The following is a 22,363-nucleotide window of genomic DNA, read 5'->3' as shown; positions in this document are numbered from 1 at the left end:
GACCAAGCTTTTATAAATTCATTCTCATCTCCCGTTTGAGTAAGATCTTAAACCAATAATAAGCTTTAATCAAGCTGCATTTCCTGTTTAAGGTTCAATTCCATTATCAGTTTCTTTACATCATGTCACCTCATCTACTGTCCTCAAAGTCCGCATACTACCAACTCCAAATCACCATTTAAATCTAAATAAGTCCATCTATGAAGCTCCCGTAAACATATCTTCAACTTTATTCATTTGACGCCAGTCCCCCTCATACAAGAATATTCCCTCACTGTTGTATTTCTGCTTGTCTTTGTCTATAAGATTTTCTTATCATTGCCGAGTTCGGTTTGTTTTAGACCATCCCAAGGTTAGAGGAAATGTTCATCACACATCCAGATAGTTGGTACTTTAAGGACATGTAATATACAACTTATTAATACTCTGAGTCTTTCCCTGTTGTTTTCTATATTTCATTTAGAATGCTGCTTGCTTGTAAAGTCATGTTCAACATCACTATCTTTATGTTACTTGCTGTCAGTCTTCCTTTTCATGTCTTACACAAGGAGAGTTTTCCGATTCTCAGTGCTGCTTATTTCTTCTCTTAAATTTTCTTTGATCACAGGTGCTATAGTAGATTCACATCAACCGTGCATTCGATGTTTAGGCCAGTCCCTTACGACGCTCCTGATTGGCTGCTAATAAGCCAATCACAGGGCTGAAAACTCTGTCTCTCTCGAGAGTTCACGTGGGTAGGATCTATGTTCCACCTCTCCTGAGGTATACTTCTTTCAGGAGAGGTGGAACATACATCCTGCCTATGTGAATTTTCTCGAGAGACTGAGAGCTTCCAGCACTGTGATTGGCTTCTTTCAACAGCCAATCAGGAGTGCCGTAAGGACGGGCCTAGACATCAATGCCCGGTTGATGTGAATCTACTATAGATTCCCCTTAAATTAAAAGGCGAAAATTGGATATACTAATATTTTCACGAAGCAACTTCAAGCATCTTATTTTCTTTTTTCTAACGGGGCCACATTCATATTCTGGAAATACATCTTGTTCCCATTTGTGGGGAGGTTTACTGGTATTGTAACAGTCAAGATATCAACATTTCTTGAGCGAATGAAAAGCAAAAACAAAGAACGTAAAGATAATATATGAGCATTACATTTTAGTAGACTATGTCGTAAATGACAGACGGCCGTTGGTTCATTCATCTTGATAACGACGGCACGATGCATCTTGAGCCAGGTGGGCTCACGAGCAAATTGCTTAATAACCTTCGGGTCTGGGAAAGTATATCGCTGGGCTAGAGAGACTGCATTTCGCTTGCGATATAAAACGGCCACCTGTTTCTACTAAAATTATTGGTGAGAAGGTATCGGTAATGGCTGTTATTTATGGCGGAGCCTGATATATCATCATCTGGTCGACGATGACTGGAGGGTCTTTTTGTCTTGATGCTGGACTGTCCTGGAACAGCCATCGTCTTCTGAGATCTGAATCTTCGTTTGGGGACTTATGATGGAGATATCTTCACTGGCAGAGGATTTTTTGAGCAATTAGGAAACAAAATAGAATTGAGAAGGCCGGGAGACCACAGACCGAACCGAAGAGAGAGAGAGAGAGAAGAGAGAGAGAGAGAGAGAGAGAGAGTCACTTTTATCCTTACAGGCGTTATCCCAACGACAACGGTCAATCGTACTTGAGCACTTACCCTTGTTACTCTTGTTCTTGGAATACTGAAGCTTATTTGATATATCAGAGATAGTATATTAGGGAGAAAAGAAAGTGATTACAGAATTTAAGACATAAGTTGCTATTTTTGTTAAGTTATTTATTTGCTTATTTTATACTTTGATCAATATATCCATTTTCGTCTTTTTGCTAGGATTACTGCACACATACATAAATATACATACCTACATATATATATATATATATATATATATATATATATATATATATATATATGTATATATATATATATATATATATATATATATATATATATATATATTATATATATATATATATGTAGATATATATATATATATATATATATATATATATATATATATATATATATATATATATATATATATATGTGATATATATATATATATATATATATATATATATATATATATATATATATATATATATATATATATATATATATATATATATATATATATGTAGATATATATATATATATATATATATATATATATATATATATATATATATATATATATATACATATTATATATGAATTATTACCACATCGCAGTGATTCATATAGTGCATGCATTAAGCTACAAATGTCCTTTAATATCCAATTCGCTCTTCCTCGAAATTAATTTATTGTCATATATGTTGACCGAAGGGGAATTTATTTAGTTGATAATAATTTCGTCTTATTCACGAGAGGACGAAATTATTATCAACTAAAAAAATCCTCTTCGGTTAACATATACGTATGGAAATATATATATTAATTCCGAGGCAGAGCGAATTGGATATTAAAGGATATTTGGAGATTAATGCACACATGCACACACACACACACACACACACACACATATATCATTTGAAGTAATAAAAGTCCACACTCATGTAAATGTATATTAAAAAATTCTTATATGACGGGAATTTGTGATACACATATACTCAAGTGTGGACTTTTATTACTTCAAAATACTCCAATCACGTTATGGTGATTTTTCGATATATATATATATATATATATATATATATATATATATATATATATATATATATATATATATATATATATATATATATATATATATATATATATAGTGGATAAGACAAAATCGCCACCAACGTGAGCACTATACGATAGAGACGTTTTCCTCGAATGCCCCTTTTCCAAGAAATGTCTTTGTTCGCCTTCCTTCTATTTGCAGTATCTTTCCTTCGCAATCGTGGGAACTGCTACTTTTACGTCGCCCAGGCCTTGTGTCATACAGTAGTTGCAATTTCTTAATTTCCCATCATTTTATGACTGCCTTTTCCAGCTAGTATTCTTCAGCCACTGCATATCACCCTCAATCTGTACCTAGGCCCTGTGGCACGAAAACCATCTTTGACAGATTTGACAGGCAATATTTTTCGCTTTATCGGGGACTAAACCAACAAAACTACTAAAAAAAACTCTGAAAAAAGGCGTTTCGCGTTGAGTTAAGGAAGCAAGAATTTTAAGATAGGACATTTATGATTTATATATTAGAATGCATATGTAAACAATAAATAATGTGGATGTTAAACAGTACAAAATAATGATTTCTAATGAAACATAGCGTAGATATTTTTATTAATTAAAGAGGTCTACAAACATCATGAATTCTTCTCTCCATGCTGTTGTGGGCTTTATTTGCTTATGACTGATTCATATCGACAGGGATTATATATTAGATTAAATGACTAAATTAAGTGACCTTCCTGTGTTCTTCCACAGAGGAATCCAGAACTACTAAAAACCCAAACAGCGAATTAAACAGTAATAGGAAAAAGGTTGAACACATATCAGTAAAGGTTTTAAATATCACACATTTTATTTAATCATTGAAATCTGACGCAATGACCTAACGCTAAAGCCGATGGTCAACAGAAATAGTACAGAGTAAAATTCTTATTAAACAAAAAATTGCATTTTCAAAAATAATCTGCATTGCTGACAGGCAATTAGCTAAATCCTTGGATATCAAGAATAAAATTGTTGATACGGTCTCATTGTAACTGCATCCAGTTTTCAGATGTTTATAGAAATGAGAGCAGAATACGATTTTTTTTTTTTTTTTTTGCTTTCGAAAAGCTTTGTTCCTGCTTGAAAGGTATCGTCCTTGATAGGTGGGTAGGAGAAGCGGCTCATGGTGACAATAAAGCTTTAAACATAACAGTAAACCTACATCGTTACTGTCTCTTCATTCGTACGAGAAAATGGCCACAGTGAAACACACGCTTGTCATAAAACGACTCACGATAAAAATAAAATGTATAAATATCCAGAACATTTGAAACAATGGACAACTCTTCTTGCAAGAAGGCGCACTTAGCGCGGGAAGTTAATTCAGTTTTCACTTTTCATACCTTGAAATCTGGTGTCCTTATCCACACAATAGCTGAGGTAGCATAAAAGATGATAATCATAATACTGGTAATAACAGTAATGATATTGGCGAGAAAAAAATGGCACGTCGGGTTTCGGTATTTCAATGAATGGTTCCTTGCATTAGCTAAAACATCCGGTTTAATTTGTGTCTCCAGCTTTGGGAATTCACGAGAGAATTGATCTCGTCCTTGACCAGGCAAATGTTATCTCATGATTAATGGTGAATCAAAAAAAACCTATAAACAGTTTAAAAAATCAATGCTACGTTAAGGATCTACATTTGTTTTAATGTCATTCACGAAGACAATGCACCGAAGACAATTTTGGACAGTTTGAAGTGATTTCTGCAATTCAGTGCAATATCTTTTTATTCCATATGGAATGCCCATCAGCCGTTCAATAACTGCACCCTCTGCTTTCATTTTTATTTACACTAGCCAAACCTTACTTCATGAAGAGAAGTAAAGCCGATTTTATTTTTATAGTCGTTTGTCAGCTGCTGTAAATCGATGACTGAATGTTTTTAGAATCTTTCGAACTTTGTGACGAACGCTTTAACTGTTGAAAGGACACCAAGAGAACATGAAGAGAGAGAGAGAGAGAGAGAGAGAGAGAGAGAGAGAGAGAATTGCTTCACGTTTTCTTACAGTCATTTATCTGCTTGAATAAAAATTCTTGATGTGGCGGGGCTCAGTTTGCGTAGGAGTATGCGCAATACAGAGCAGAGAGAGAGAGAGAGAAGAGAGAGAGATAGAGAGAGAGAGTAGAAGAGAGAGAGAGGAGAGATGCCCGAAAAACAGACAACGGGATTTCATTGCAAAAATTGCCTAGGCTTCATCACAATCTCCATTATTGTTACTGGATGATTCCTTTCATCCATAGCTCGTTAATCATAATTGCTATTCGGGTTGTTTCCTCGTTCATCATATTGCTTGATAGCAGCAATCCTGATAAAGTTTCCTGATGAAGTTCCGATCTTTTCCATTCAAGCGAAGCTCAAAGTTTATATATAGTATATATATATATATATATATATATATTATATATGATATATATGTATATAGTATCTATATATATATATATATATATAAGACGCTGACTGATCCAACTGGGTAACCTTCATTCGTTAAAGGTTAAAATGCTATACTGGATGCATGATTGAGCGTTTTAGTATTTGTTGTATCAGATGTGATATGCGTGACTTAGATACGTGTGTATATATATATATATATATATATATATATATATATATATATATATATATATATATATATGTTTGTGTGTGTGTGTGTGTGTGTGTATAATGTATATATACGTATATATATATATACATATTATATATATATATATATATATATATATATATATATATATATATATGTGTGTGTGTGTGTGTGTGTGTGTGTGTGTGCGTGTGTGTGTATATATATACACACACACACACACTCACATATATATATATATATATATATATATATATATATATATGTATATATATGTATGCACTCTTATACATATACATATATCCACCCCCGCGGCGTGTCTAGTACAAGCCCGTTAGGGATCACCGTAAAAACATAAACAAAAGACTGTAAATATAAAGATAAAGATCCACAAGAAATATTATGGATTTTTTCCCTGTGACTATATTACCTGCCACTAGTAATCAATGCGACTTATTTTTCTTAGCCCAAATCTTGACTTTTTTACCCCCGTGACATTATTTCCGGCACCTTTCTTTTTTCCGGCCAACAATTATGTTCTGCATTCTAACATTCATCCTAAATTTGTTTATCCGTGTGCCTGTGTGTTTCTAGGTTATTGGATGAATACACATTATTTTTTCCCGTTATATTCAGCTATGAGGAGAATATTGACCAATATTTTATCTAACAAATCCCAGTTAGTATAACTAGTTCTTCAAACATTTCCAGTTCTTCCAGCATTTCCAGTTCTTCCAGAATTTCCAGTTCTTCCAGCATTTCCAGTTCTTGTAGCATTTCCAGTTCTTGTAGCATTTCCAGTTCTTGTAGCATTTCCAGTAGATGTAGCATTTCCAGTTCTTGTAGCATTTCCAGTTCTTCCAACATTTCCAGTTCTTCCAGCATTTCCAGCTCTTCCAACATTTCCCGTTCTTCCAACATTTCTAGTTCTTCCAACATTTCCAGTTCTTCCAGCATTTCCAGTTCTCCCAACATTTCCAGTTCTTCCAACATTTCCAGTTCTTCAAGCATTTCCAATTCTTGCAGCATTTCCAGTTCTTCCAGTATTTCCAGTTCTTCCAGCATTTCCATGACGCTGTTAGCACAATGAATGGCATTACTTGTATATTTAGCATTAACTTTTGTTTACAAAGTCAAGAAACATCTAGTAAATGTTATTCTTATAGAATATTATGACCTGTTACACAGAACTAGATAACTCGTCCTGTTATGAAGAATAGCAGGAAATTCGAGGGGTATATGAATGAAATGATACCAATCACGACCTCAGTTTCTGATGATTCTGATGACGAAAATAAAACGTCCACGAACATTATATATTTTTATCGACTGTGATTATGTAACGCTTCCGAGGCATTCTGGTTTGAAAAATGATGTCCTTTGTAATATAGATAATCCAAAAGAAACAATGTATTGAGTTGAAGGAAATTCGCTTTTAGGAAACACTTTTTCTCTTTCGCCAGCTCTACGTCCATCAGCGTAATTACTGATACCAACTGGTTCCCTTTTTTCAAGACGTCCCATTTCCTTGAGCTTCTTTAAGCTCTACGTCTGTTGCAGGAGCCTCGTTCAAGCTCAAGACTGAAATAGTCCGATTGAAGAAGCTGCAGATGGGAATCCCTACTTCCCCTATTACGAAAAACAGCCGTGTATGCTAAATTTAGCACCAATCAAAGTCTCTCTCGACGTCAGTGTGGTTGTGTGTGTTTGTGAAAAAAAGTTAAGTATGTATATCTTAGTTTTACCAGACCACTGAGCTGGTTAACAGCTCTCCTAGGGCTGGCCCGAAGGATTAGATATTTTTACGTGGCTAGGAACCAATTGGTTACCTAGCAACGGGACCTACAGCTTATTATGGGATCCGAACCACATTATATCGAGAAATGAATTTCTATCACCAGAAATAAATTCCTCTGATTCCACGTTGGCCGGGCCGAGAATCGAACTTCGGACCACCGGATTGGTAGCCGAGCGCGAAATCCAATCGTTCAACGATGAACTCCATGTGTGTGTGTGTGTAAGAGAGAGAGAGAGAGAGAGAGAGAGAGAGAGATAGATAGGCACTGAAAGATTTTCTGAGCTGTTGATAATTGTCTCCTATTTCATTTTTCATACGCAGATACTCAAGTTGCTTAAAAAATTAAGTTTTCTGATAAACCCGGCGTTATGAAAGCGTGCAGTTACGTTTCGAAATGCAATTGATTTTTCCAAAAAGCTTTTTATCATTTACAAGACCAGCTGCTCTCCATTCAGAAAAAAAGCAACAAATAGTACAGGCAAACAGAGAGAGAGAGAGAGAGAGAGAGAGAGAGAGAGAGAGCCTTTCACACGTCATTTCCCGAGCCATCGCCGAGTCCCTCCATAATCCCTCGTAAGATCCTTTCATTCGTTCCAGAAACTTTCTTGACGTCCCCAGAAACGAAGGAGTCTCAACTCCATTCGGGTCCTTCGCTGTTGTTGCCCAAGTTCCAAACTTTTTCAGACTTTGTTGGCAAACACGCATTTGAAGACATGACATTTGAATCTCAAGCACGACTGTGGACGACGAAATAAGTTTTGTTGCTTTTGGACCATGTGTCGTCGTGGGTATCACATTGTTCTTCAGACATGACGAAACGACACGAAATTGTAAGCGCCTCAGTGGCGTAATCAGTATAGTCTTGACCTGCCACCTCGGTGGCCGCGAGTTTGATTCTCGGGCATTCCACTGAAGTGTTAGAGATGTGTATTTCTGATGACAGAAGTTCACTCTCGACGTGGTTCGGAAGTCACGTATGGCCGTTGTTCCAGTTGCTGAATAACCACTGGTTCCATGCAACGTAAAAACACCATACTGACAAACAAACACAGAATTGTAAAAGTGGATGTAAAGATCCAACGAATGAATATGGAAATAAAATAGATTTGTATGACGGTTAACGATTCCGCTGATCTGAAAATGACGCAATTGGGCTTTCGCAACCTGTGCCATCCTCACCGCTTGCTCAGTAACCTAGGCATATGCTTAACAACTAATATTCCTGTTTTTTTCAGATTTGGGCCTTTTATACAATCATCTATTTTCGCTTACTCGAGGAGGAAGCCTACAAGCGGCTTTGTTGTTGTTGTTCTTGTTGGTGGGGTAGGAAAGGTCTATGGACAAGCCTAAATTGGTCAGAAAAAGGTGTTTTGCGTTGAGTTAAAGATGCAGGAATTTTAGGATAGGATATTTATGATTTATTCATTAGAATGAAAACGTAAAAAAATAAATAATATGCACGTTAAACAGTACAGAAAAAGTATTTCTAATGAAATATAGCGTATTTATTTAAATTTTCGTCGGTGAAACAACGTTTCTATTTAACCGTAGATTTTAGCACGGGCTCCGAGTAAACTGGAGGTCCGATCCCGCCTTGTTCCTCTACTTGTTTAATGTAAAATTTATCATTATCAGTTTACTACTTTCTTCAGTTACTGGAACATTTAACATACATAGACATTATTAGTTTACAAGTTTCAGTTAATTGGAACATTTAACATATACATAGACATTATTAGTATACTACTTACTTCTGTTATTGGAACATTTAACATACATAGACATTATTAGTTCACTACTTACTTCAGTTATTGGAATATTTAACATACTTAGACATTATTAGTTTACCACTTACTTCAGTTACGGGAAAGTTTAACATACATAGACATTATTAGCTTACTACTTACTTCAGTTACTGGAACATTTAGCATACATAGACATTATCAGTTTACTACTTACTTCAGTTATTAGAACATTTATCATACATAGAGATTCTTGCGACTTTGTTCATTATATTCTTAATGTTTCCTTTAATGGTCACTGAATATTTTATATCATAAATGAAAGGAGTCCCAAGGGAAACGCAGGGAGAAAATCATGAGCATTCACAGCATTTCTTGGGGGTCTATGTGTTAGAGTGACCAGTAGTAAAGCCACAGAAAAAAAGGTCACAGGAAAAGAAGTCACAATTTTGGCTAAGAAAAATTCACGGGAAAAAAAAGACACATTCATTTACAGTCACAGAGAAAAAGTTCACAGGAAATAAAAGAGTCACAATTTTGGCTAGGAAAAAGTCACGGAAAAAATGACATTAATATACAGGGATTTACAGGGAGAAAATTCACAGGATTTCTTGGGTCTTCTCCTTTATATTTACAGTCTTTTGTTTATGTTTATACGCAAATCCCCAACAGGAATGTGCTAATAATGCCGGAAAGGCTGATATAGGATACATACCAAGTTAAAACCCTTAGGTGTCACTGTCTAGGAAAGATTATTGTGACTTTTTTCCTGTGACTTTTTTACCTATTACTTTTTTTTTTTTTTTTACCTGGATTCGCGATTAGTTTCCGCCAAATTCCAGTGATGAATCAGATTTCTCAGTGGATCTAAAATGTATGTTCAAATTTATTAATCTTTCATACGAATGTAGGATATCTGTCTAACATCAGACAGTGGTTTCTTTCTGAGGATTTCCTTTGCGTGATAACTATTTATAGCGATTGCGATTGCTATCAAGAACAACAATAAACAAGTAAAATTTTTTTACATAAAACCAAAGTCTAAAGTATGTAGGTCTTGTATGAAAACCATCAGCTACGGCAAGCAGCGTTTCTCACTAGACGCGGTAGAGTGAGGGTGAGTTCCATGCTCTGGAAAGATCTGCCAGATGCACTCCATGGATGACTTTAACCTTAAATAAAATAAAAACTACTGATGTTGGAGGTTGCAATTTGGTATGATGGTTGAGGGTGGGTGATCAAAATTCCAATCTGCGGTCCTCTGGCCTCAGTAGTTGTTTTTTGTTTTTGTTTTTTTTTTTTTAGATGTGGGGGACAGAAAATCTGCGGACAGAATAAATTGCGGACGGATGGACAGCCAAAGCCGACAAAATAGTTTTCTTCTACAGAAAACGAAAAAGGCTGAATTCTCACTACCAGGCTCTTTTTTTTTGCGATCAGTCTTCATAAGGAAGAGCTATTTGGTTTAATTAGGAACACTGAATAAGACGGTTTCAATTATCATCTAACCTTCGGTGTAAAAAAAAACAGGTCTATGAAATTTCTGCTCGCGTTGAAAACTAAATATCGTCAATGTATCGCGGTGGTTTGTATATGACACGATCCACAAAAATATTTCTAATTAATATTGAGTTTTCCATTGTTAAAAAGGTTTGATCAAGTGCCATGGTTCATTCCAAGTGGAATAAGAATAGAAAGAACTTTACAATTCTTAGTTTGAATGACCCCATTTGGCTCAGGTAAATTACCCGCGCATCAAACAACTGATGAAAATTGTCCTTACGAAGGTCCAATTATATATCGGAATTTTGGTGTTTCTTCTTGTTATTTATGACCCCATTGTGAATATATGCCATCGCTTTTAAATCTAATGCCCCACCTCATTACTCATGTACCGCTTCTGAAAAGATCAGGAGTTTCGCATCTGGAAACATCCCAACTTTGTCTAAAAATCTCATAACATGTGCGGAGGAATTTGTCTCATATTCCATTGGGGGTTTATGGATCTGGGTCAGTGAAAGGAAAGGTCATTGCTCTAATGAGTCAGTTTAATTTTATTTCAAATTTGACATTTCATATCAAATCAAGATTTCACCAATGCTGGTGGAGGCTATTCGAAGAGAGAGAGAGAGAGAGAGAGAGAGAGAGAGAGAGAGAGAGAGAGGTTATAACAGTATATACTGTAATACATCATCCTGAAGTCGAGACAGCGGACGTGAGGCCAGAGACCTCATCCTTAGAGAAGAGCTGAGGAAAGAGAAATAGGCACTTTTTCTGATGAATTGATGCCTGATGTATAGGCCGGCTGCATTTTCACAAACTTTAACTTCGTACTGGGACCTTCCATGAAAAAAAAGGGGGGGGGGGCGCCATACCGTAAAAACTAACCAAAGAATTGTCTTGAAAGTAATCTCATTATTTTTCACACAACCAAAGTAACCTAGCTTACATAAACCTAACCTAATCTGACCTAGCGGCATGGCAAAATAATAAAAAAAAAAACATATATCTTAGTGTCTGACTGACTGACTGCGAAAACATGGAGACTAATTAGAGAACATAAAATTAGCTGGAGAACTTTGGCATTTTTATGAAAGTATGGCAGTTGATCTTAGTGATTCCGTATCAGTGGCATTATGTTACTGCATTTAAGGTTTTTTTTTTTATTTGAGGCTTCATCTAAGAAAATAAAATCACAATTTGAAAGTTGCTAAAAAGCTAATTACTTCTTAGAAAACACGACTTGTACCATGAGTTTTTATTTTTTATTTTTTTTACCTGATTAAGATTTTTTTTACCTGCGCAAGGTTTTTTTTTTTTTACCTGGTCATTTTTTTTTTTTTTTACCTGATCAAGGTTTTTTTTTTTTTAGGTTTTTTTAAACCTGATCAAGTTGATTTTACCTGTCATTTTTTTTTTTGGTTTTTTACCCTGATCAAAGTTTTTTCTTACCTGGCCAAGGTTTTTTTCCTGATCAAGGTTTTTTTTTACCTGGTCAAGGTTTTTTTTCTTGATCAAGGTTTTGTTTACCTGGTCAAGGTTTTTCTTTTACCTGGCCAAATTTTTTTTTGTTTACCTGATCAAGTATTTTTTTTTTACCTGGTCAATGATTTTTTTTTCACCGTGTCAAGGTTTTTTTTTGTATTACCTGGTCCAAATGTTTTTTTTTTTTTATTTTTAAACCAATCAAGGGTATTTTTTACCTGGTCAAGGTTTTTTATTTTAATAACTGATCAAGGTTTTTTTTTTTACCTGGGCAAGTTTTTTCGTGATTAAGGTTTTTTAGCTGGTCAAGGTTTTTTTTTTTTTTTTGTTTACCTATCAGGGCCTTTTTATAACCGTAAAGTGGCTTGTAAAAGGTCTTCTTCTTGCAGTATTCATGGAGAAAAAAAGAACGATCGCTGGAGAATCATTTCATATAGGGAAAATGGGAAAATGTTTTTCTTTTCTCTCTCAGGTCACCGAAGAGATTTTTAGGCGCTTCCGAACTTCCACATTTTTGGTGCATGACTGATGGTCTCCAGGGGGCAGGTTTGGGGGGTGGGGTGGTGAGTGGAGGCCAAGCTTTTCCCGTGGCCCAATTTTTGAGCTGTCATGAACGAGGGACAAGTTTATTTGTCTTTCAAGACGAGTAAAGCGACTTATAATGATTCTCGAATGCACGTGGTTTTGACAAAAGATGTCTGCATTCGTGATCTTTTTGTTTTCTTAGTGAGAAAAATGTTACTGTGTAGAGCGCCTGTATGCGCGCGTGTGTGTATGTACGTGTGGGGGGGGGGGGGGGGCTCAAAAAAATAAATAAATAAATAAATAAATAAATAATAGATAAATAAATTTTTAAAAAACCACTTGACACCAAATGGCAACACTGCCTCCAAACTTTAAAAAGGGTCGGGCCATTTAAACTCCGTTGAATCAAATAGCTTCGTTTGAATGAATACCTTTAAATTTCCTCTCCAGGCGAATGATTGGTTTAAATCACCTCCCTCCCTCCCTCCCCTAGTCTGAGCCAGTGGCCAGATGCATCCTCTGAGCCCCATCGGGGCATTTAAATCGCGCCTGGAGTTCACTGTAACGGGGTTCTTGATGGCGGGAGTTCAAATGCCGTCTTTAGGTGTTTACCGCGCGAAAAAAAAGTATTTTGTCCCGATGTGAATTCGTTACTGATTTTTTTTTTATATATAATGATTTAAAGTATCATTTTTAAGTACATTATCATGAAAATTTATTTGTCATTTCACTAAATATAATATTTTCCTTGCAACAAAGGATATTAGACGCTGCAACCAAGATATTTTGCAACTGCTCAACTGTTGATTGTGGTACCTGGGTTGGGAATAAGCAGTTACAATTTGATCTCAAGAGGTTATTCATTCTGTTTTCACAGTTGAGGAAATTCAGCGCAAGCCAGTTTTCCATTATGGTTTTTGAAAAATATTTTGAATTGTATTACCATTCTTTCACAACAATATATATATATATATATATATATATATATATATATATATATATATATATATATATATATATATATATATATATATATATATATATATATATATATACCAGACTTAGTTTGCCCTCGCTTTGGCTTAACGCTACCAAAGTGAATAACGGGGCGGCGCCCAGTTTTTATTATGATTATTATAATATATATATATATATATATATATCAAAAAAAAAATATATATATATATATATTTATATATATATATATATATATATATATATATATATATATATATAATGAATAATAATAATAAACGGGGTGCCGCCTCGTTATTCACCTTTGTAGCGTTAAGCCAAAGCAGAAGGCAAACTAAGTCTGTAACATTTCCTCCCTCCCTCCCTCTCTCTTCTCTCTCTCTCTCTTCTCCTCTCTCTCTCGTCTCTCTCTCTCTCTTCTTCTCTCTCTCTCAATAACCTCCACTCCATTTCATTAGGTCATCAAATCAGAGTCGGAACTACAAAAATATATGTTTATTCAAAGCAAAGTACTAATTGAATAACTCAGATTCTTACAGGATAATTAAAATGGAATGATAACTCAAAGTTCAAGGAACTCAGATAACCCCCATAAAATATTGGTCTATAAAGTAATTAGTCACACACCAATTATCCCTTCTCCAAAATATAGTTCCTCCACACAGTCCCCTCCACTAGATCCGCCTGTTAAAAGACAGGAGGGACACACTGATGAGCATACACAATTGTAAAGACAAAGTCAAAAGATTAAATGAAATAGAACATCTTTACAAAATGTCAAAAAAACAGGCAAGCCACAACTTTGGCTAAAGCACAGTAACTCTTACCCATTGCAGCCTGGAACCTTACACACAGAAATAAATATATAACGTCCGCAGAGCTATCCGCTCTTTCTCTCCAAGGCTACCGTCTCCATCCTTCTGGCTAATTACTTGCCGTTATGAACGAAAGAGGTGCACACGTAAAGACAAACTCACGCCCTTTGTCCACACCCTGAAACCACTCTATACTGGTTTCAAAGTAACCTTTTCGAACTACAGGATGATCGTTGACCTGCTTAGTAAGGATTTTAACGGCACACCATCCCAAAAAGGTACATTAGCATTCTTAAGCTGAGATGTCTTGTCACTTGGACTCTCTGTGGCCCAATTTTTGAGCTGTCATGAACGAGGGACAAGTTTATTTGTCTTTCAAGACGAGTAAAGCGACTTATAATGAATCTCGAATGCACGTGGTTTTGACAAAAGATGTCTGCATTCGTGATCTTTTTGTTTTCTTAGTGAGAAAAATGTTACTGTGTAAGAGCGCCTGTATGCGCGCGTGTGTATGTACGTGTGGGGGGGGGGGCTAAAAAATAAATAAATAAATAAATAAATAAATAGATAAATAAATTTTAAAAAAACCACTTGACACCAAATGGCAACACTGCCTCCAAACTTTAAAAAGGGGAGGGCCATTTAAACTCCGTTGAATCAAATAGCTTCGTTTGAATGAATACCTTTAAATTTCCTCCCCAGGCGAATGATTGGTTTAAATTTAATCACCTCCCTCCCTCCCTAGTCTGAGCCAGTGGCCAGATGCATCCTCTGAGCCCCATTGGGGCATTTAAATCGCGCCTGGAGTTCACTGTAACGGGGTTCTTGATGGCGGGAGTTCAAATGCCGTCTTTAGGTGTTTACCGCGCGAAAAAAAAGGTATTTTGTCCCGATGTGAATTCGTTACTGATTTTTTTTTATATAATATAAGATTTAAAGTATCATTTTTAAGTACATTATCATGAAAATTTATTTGTCATTTCACTAAATATAATATTTTCCTTGCAACACAGGATATTAGACGCTGCAACCAAGATATTTTGCAACTGCTCAACTGTTGATTGTGGTACCTGGGTTGGAAATAAGCAGTTACAATTTGATCTTAAGAGGTTATTCATTCTGTTTTCACAGTTGAGGAAATTCAGCGCAAGCCAGTTTTCCATTATGGTTTTTGAAAAATATTTCGAATTGTATTACCATTCTTCCACAACAATATATATATATATATATATATATATATATATATATATATATATATATATATATATATATATATATATATATATATATATATATATATATATATATATATACCAGACTTAGTTTGTGCCCTCCGCTTTGGCTTAACGCTACCAAGTGAATAACGGGGCGGCGCCCAGTTATTATTATCATTATATTATATATATATATATATATATATATATATATATATATATATATATAACCTATATATATATATATATATAATAATAATAATAATAATAATAACGGGGGTGCCGCCTCATTATTCACTTTGGTAAGCGTTAAGCCAAAGCGGAAGGCAAACTAAGTCTGGTAACACAGACTCCTCCCTCTCTCTCTCTCTCTCTCTCTCTCTCTCTCTCTCTCAATAACCTCCACTCCATTTCATTAGGTCATCAAATCAGAGTCGGAACTACAAAAATATACGTTTATTCAAAGCAAAGTACTAATTGAATAACTCAGATTCTTACAGGATAATTAAAATGGAATGATAACTCAAAGTTCAAGGAACTTAGTACCCCCAACCCCCATAAAATATTGGTCTATAAAGTAATTAGTCACACACCAATTATCCCTTCTCCAAAATATAGTTCCTCCACACAGTCCCCCTTCCCCTCTAGAATCCGCCTGTTAAAAGACAGGAGGGACACACTGATGAGCATACACAATTGTAAAGACAAAGTCAAAAGATTAAATGAAATAGAACATCTTTACAAAATGTCAAAAAAACAGGCAAGCCACAACTTTGGCTAAAGCACAGTAACTCTTACCCATTGCAGCCTGGAACCTTACACACAGAAATAAATATATAACGTCCGCAGAGCTATCCGCTCTTTCTCTCCAAGGCTACTGTCTCCATCCTTCTGGCTAATTACTTGCCGTTATGAACGAAAGAGGTGCACACGTAAAGACAAACTCACGCCCTTTGTCCACACCTTGAAACCACTCTATACTGGTTTCAAAGTAACCTTTTCGAACTACAGGACGATCGTTGACCTGCTTAGTAAGGATTTTAACGGCACACCATCCCAAAAAGGTACATTAGCATTCTTAAGCTGAGATGTCTTGTCACTTGGACTCTCTGTATCTAAGGAAGTTAAAAATGATGAGTCTGAACATTCCCCCTTTTTTACAGAATAGCTCAGCAACCATCCTGGCTAGCCCCTGCCTAGCCACAGCTCATATAAAACAGCTCATATATATAAAAAACACATTGGCCAGCTCATCAAACACAAAATATAGTAATAACTGCACGTCTCTGGCTGCACAACGTAGTGTCTATCACACCTCATCTCCAAAATCCACACTAGGGCTATAATAACAATTGGGTGTAGAAACCTTTTCTCCATCTTGGATTCTTGAATATCCCTCTTTGTCTGCAACTGCCTGCACAGACTCGTAGAAACACGCTGTAGGAAGGCGAAACGTCTCCCTGCGGAAGACATCCAACGGCTGTCGTAGACCCAAAAGCGTTGTAGAACTCTGTAGACTTGTAGAAACTCTCTCAAGTGGGCATACAACAGCAACATCTCTGCAATGGCTGGTGGGCGTCTTGCTAGCATCGGGGAACGACGATAATAGTGTGTTTGAGTATGTCAGTCAAGTCATCGGTCAATCAAAGAAAAATTAACCTTCTGTCAAACAATGACCTCTAAAATTCCCCAAAATACTAACTGAATGTCTCCCAATTAACTCCATTAATATGACCACTAAACTAATTTCTAACTTCAACTTGCGAAGGAACTCCATATGACCACTAAACCATAAGTCAGTACCACAACCACGCAAAAAAAATATTAAGTTCTCTAACTCAATACTCCAAATTCACACATTAACACACACCTCAGAACTCACAGTAACTCCACGGACTTCTGTCATCGCATTTCAAACTCATATTCTCACAAGTAAAAAAAAAAGAAAAAAGTAATGAACCCAAGAAAAAAAAAAACATGTAACAAGCCCAGCCCCAAAAATCATCACTGAAAAATGTTCTCTCAAGCTTTGATATTTCAGCAACCCACAAAATCAGTAAGGACTCTCCAATGTCTAACACCAAAAATCTTCTTTACTGCCCATATAACTAATATCAAAATGCCCATTTATGTAAATCACAACCCCCGATAAATTACATCTCCCGTCCAAAAGGAAATGCTATTTAAAGCTTAATCCCCAATTACATCTCTCATAGGAAAAGGAAAAAAAAATAAAAATAAAAAAGATAACAACAAGTGAAATTTCCCCATCACAAAGCACATAATATATGCATGATATACATAACCCTGCATTTTCCCCATAAATGCGATATATATAGTTATGGAATTTTGCCATCGCAACTTTTTCATCGATCGGACATGGACGGAAAGCAACCCCTTACACGTGCATTTTCATGAAATGCTATGGTCAACATTTCCAGATATTTCAAAAACTCTGAGCAATCACCACTAGAGGAAAAGAGTCAGCAACCGGACTCATCCCAGCATTTAAAGCAAAAATCCTCCTGCGAGCACATCAGGTGCTCGAACTGCAGCATAAAAATGTCTAGTCAGACTTCCAGCTTCAGAAACCCATGATTCTCAAAAAAATGTTCTATACTGAAGCCACATAAGCACATTTCACAAAATTATCTCCAGGATATGATTAAGGTGCTCAAAAATTGTCTCAAAGACATAACTCTCACATGATACTACTCAATTATATAAACAAATTATCACCTATTCGGGATAAAAACTATGGTAAACTCACAATTCAGTGATTATATGCCACCAAAAATAACTCACTGGTGAACATAAAAATCGCAACATCTCCATAAGACCACAATGCAGTAATGCCACTCGCCTCCAATTAGTCATAAAACCAAAAGTGAACAGAACCCCTCTCTTGGCTCGAAAAACTCCAGATATTCAACTTCAAAAAAATTATAACCACAAAAAAGTCACCCCCAAAGATTAATTCCATCTCCATATATAAATATATAAATATATATATATATATATATATATATATATATATATATATATATATATATATATAATATATATATATATATATGTATATATATATATATATATATATATATATATATATATATATATATATATATATATATATATATATATATATATATATTATATATATGGAGAATGGAATTAATCTTTGGGGGTGACTTTTTTGTGGTTATAATTTTTTGAAGTTGAATTTCTGGAGTTTTTCGAGCCAAGAGAGGGTTCTGTGGTTCATTTTGGTTTCATGACTAATATATATATATATATATATATATATATATATATATATATATATATATATATATATATATATATATATATATATATGCATATATATATATATATATATATATATATGCATATATATATATATATATATATATATCTATATATATATATATATATATATATATATATATATATATATATAATTATATATATATATATATATATGAGATGGAATTAATCTTTGGGGGTGACTTTTTTGTGGTTATAATTCTTTGAAGTTGAATTTTCTGGAGTTTTTCGAGCCAAGAGAGGGGTTCTGCAGTTCATTTTGGTTTCATGACTAATTGGAGGCGAGTGGCATTACTGCATTGTGGTCTTATGGAGATGTTGTGATTTTTTATGTTCACCAGTGAGTTATTTTTGGTGGCATATAATCACTGAATTGTGAGTTTACCATAGTTTTTTATGGTATATATATATATATATATATATATATATATATATATATATATATATATATATATATATATATATATATATATATCACCATATTGATAATAAACACACTCCGGCAATAAAAATATTTCCCTCCATTTAATTAATAACGCACGCACCATATTCCCTCTTTATTTCACCAATAACCACGTGTTTATAAAACCACCACTCCAGCAATAAAAAAATATTCACCTTTGTTTGGGCAAAAATAAAAAATACTTACCTCTATTTCACCAATAACTCCATGTGGAATAAAACAAGTCTCCAAAAAAGATTATTACACTCCAAGCAGGATAATCACAAGTGTAACTCCATCTCCAAAAAAATGCACTCAAAGCATCTAGCTGACACACTCAAAAGTATTGTCCCATATCTCCTCAAAAAGGTGTCTCCATTTGCAACAAAAATGGCTGCAAAATAATTGAACTAAACATAGCTCGCACCACCATAGGCCTAAACTGTGGAATATCTCCAAAAAAATAAAAAAATATCAAATGGCCAAAATATTATACCTCCAAAATATTATATCTCCAATTCTCCAGGAAAATAACTCAATGTTGTAGTCAAAGACTATAAACTCTCTGTTTAGCATAACTGCTAAGAAAGGCAAAAACTCGGCAAATAAAATTGCCCAGGAAATTCTAGAAGAAAATCACCAGTGTGCCACAACTCATTATAACAGAACTCCAAATTCGAAGTGTCTAAGCAAAGACTTCTCCATATGCACTTTGGCACTGGCCGCTAGAAACTTAATCAAGTTTCCTATCTCCTGCAAAGTTGTCACAAATGCGACAAAGGTATTGTGCAAGAAGCCCACAACTTCTGGAACATAAATATCCAGAAAAAAAAATGTAGTGCCGTTTCGTATGCATTCAAATATGCAAAAAATTCTCCCATCAAACAGCTGAAATTATAAACACGTTCCCGAACAATGACTCCAAGTCACGGACTGAGATATGAAAAAATTCACACAAACTGCTCGGAGAGAAAAATAAATTGAAACTCGCCCATGATAAAAAACTTAAGTCAGCGATGGCTAACGACTAAAAAAGGAAAAAAGAAAAATCAACGGCACTGTTAACTATACCCATGACTCACGTAGATGTCAAGCAATTATCTGCTGAACTCATAAAAAAATAGAAAAACAAAAAAATGTGTCATTAGTTCCTCCCAAATTTAAAAAAAAACATCACCACCCTTGATAGCATTACAACATCCATGTTAGTATAAAAAAATCCCCAGTATTAATATAAAAAACATCACCAATGTTAATGCTTGCCCATTCACCAAAAATTCAGCACAAAATTCGCCAGAAGTTCAGCAAAATTCAGCACAATACACCAAAAATTCAGCCAGATTCATCACCCATGAACCACTGACACATTCTCCAAAGTCATAGAAACTCTGTAAATAATTAACCATAAAACTTCTCCCATAATTCATTGTAATAATTCTCTGCAATATAATTATCTGCAATAATTATAAAATAATCTCCCATGAAATATCTCAAATCTCCTGTACAACATTGTCTCAACTAATGATAATTCTACTTAAGTACCCCCTCCCCCATAAAATATCTCCTGTAATAATAATTCTAATAATTCTCCATAGTAATCATTCTCCCGTAACACCAGTATAAGCATTAATATTGCTATTTCCCCAGTATTTATCCTTATTGCCACACCAAAACTCCAAAATCAACACCACTCATCACTCTCTGTATCATCAGATACAACACTAGATACAACACCACTCATCACTAATGGCAACACCACCTGACAACACCAGTCAGCACCACCGGGCATCACCAATTGACAACACCACTCATCACCACTTTAAAGTAATCTCCCCAACACCAATCAAATCTCCATTAAAAAAAAAATCAATAATCTCTGTGTCCCCATTTATAATTATGCCCCCTAACATTGCGTAAAAGTATCCTCCAGAGCATAAGGAAAACTTACACACATCCATATGAATCTCATTTCCTTTTTCTCTCCACTCAAGAGAAAGAAAAAATCTTTCTAAAAAAAACTCCTACGGGCATCTCACATCATCGCCCTGAGGTTATCGCTGATGTCCTGGCATTGAAATTTCCATATCCAAGGCCAAACTCACCCCATTGCTCCGACACAAAGAAAAAAAAGTTCACCCTCACTAAAAAAAAAAAGTTTCACCCTCCTGGTCAAGCAATTCCCCCACAAGGAAGACCATTACTCGCCTCCCCTAGCAATACCCCTCGATCGGCTCAGCAAGAATTGCGCTGACTCCGTATGCATGAGCAGCCGCTGTCTCCTAGAGGCATAACCACAGTGTTGCATGTATGAAAACCATTCATACACACATGTATGCATTAAAACAAAGACAAACACAAACACATCTCCTTTAATATGTGCCAATAAAGAAACACATCACTTTCTACTCCTATGGGGGAAAAAAATGTGGTATTCTAATCCAATCCCATAAACTCACAAAATGTTCATTTAACATACACAGTAAAAAAAAAACCCAGGCCTCAAAAAAAAAAAAAAAAGCACACCGTAACACAACCTTACCCTTAACAATGAGAGAAAACCGGAATCTGTGCAATTACAAGCACGCAATTCTCGTCGGCACAACGCACTCGGCAAACCACGCAGCGAGAAAGCACTCGATGATCATTCACACATAAACCAGACTGAGTCACTCATCTCATGAATGCCTCGCGACGGGCGAATTTGCTGACCCTAGTCCAATCTTCCCGTCTCATTACCACAGTTAACGGATGGATAAACCTTAACCCCCATAAAAAAAACCCATAAAATATCAGTCTATAAAGTAATTAGTTACACACCAATTATCCCTTCTCCAAAATATAGATCCCTCCACACAGTCCCCTCCACTAGATCCGCCTGTTAAAAGACAGGAGGGACACACTGATGAGCATACACAATTGTAAAGACAAAGTAAAAAGAAATGAAATAGAACATCTTTACAAAATGTCAAAAAAACAGACAAGCCACAACTTTGGCTAAAGCACAGTAACTCTTACCCATTGCAGCCTGGAACCTCACACACAGAAATAAATATATAGCGTCCGCAGAGTTATCCGCTCTTTTTCTCCAAGGCAACCATCTCCATCCTTCTGGCTAATTACTTGCCATTATGAACGAAAGAGGCGCAAACATACAGACAAACTCACGCCCTTTGTCCACACCCTGAAACCACTCT

The sequence above is a fragment of the Macrobrachium nipponense genome, chromosome 13 (genome assembly GCF_015104395.2).
Source record: "Macrobrachium nipponense isolate FS-2020 chromosome 13, ASM1510439v2, whole genome shotgun sequence".
In the NCBI taxonomy this organism is placed as follows: Eukaryota; Metazoa; Arthropoda; class Malacostraca; order Decapoda; family Palaemonidae; genus Macrobrachium; species Macrobrachium nipponense.
The sequence above is the reverse complement of the archived record's forward strand: the minus strand, read 5'-3'. Positions refer to the sequence as shown.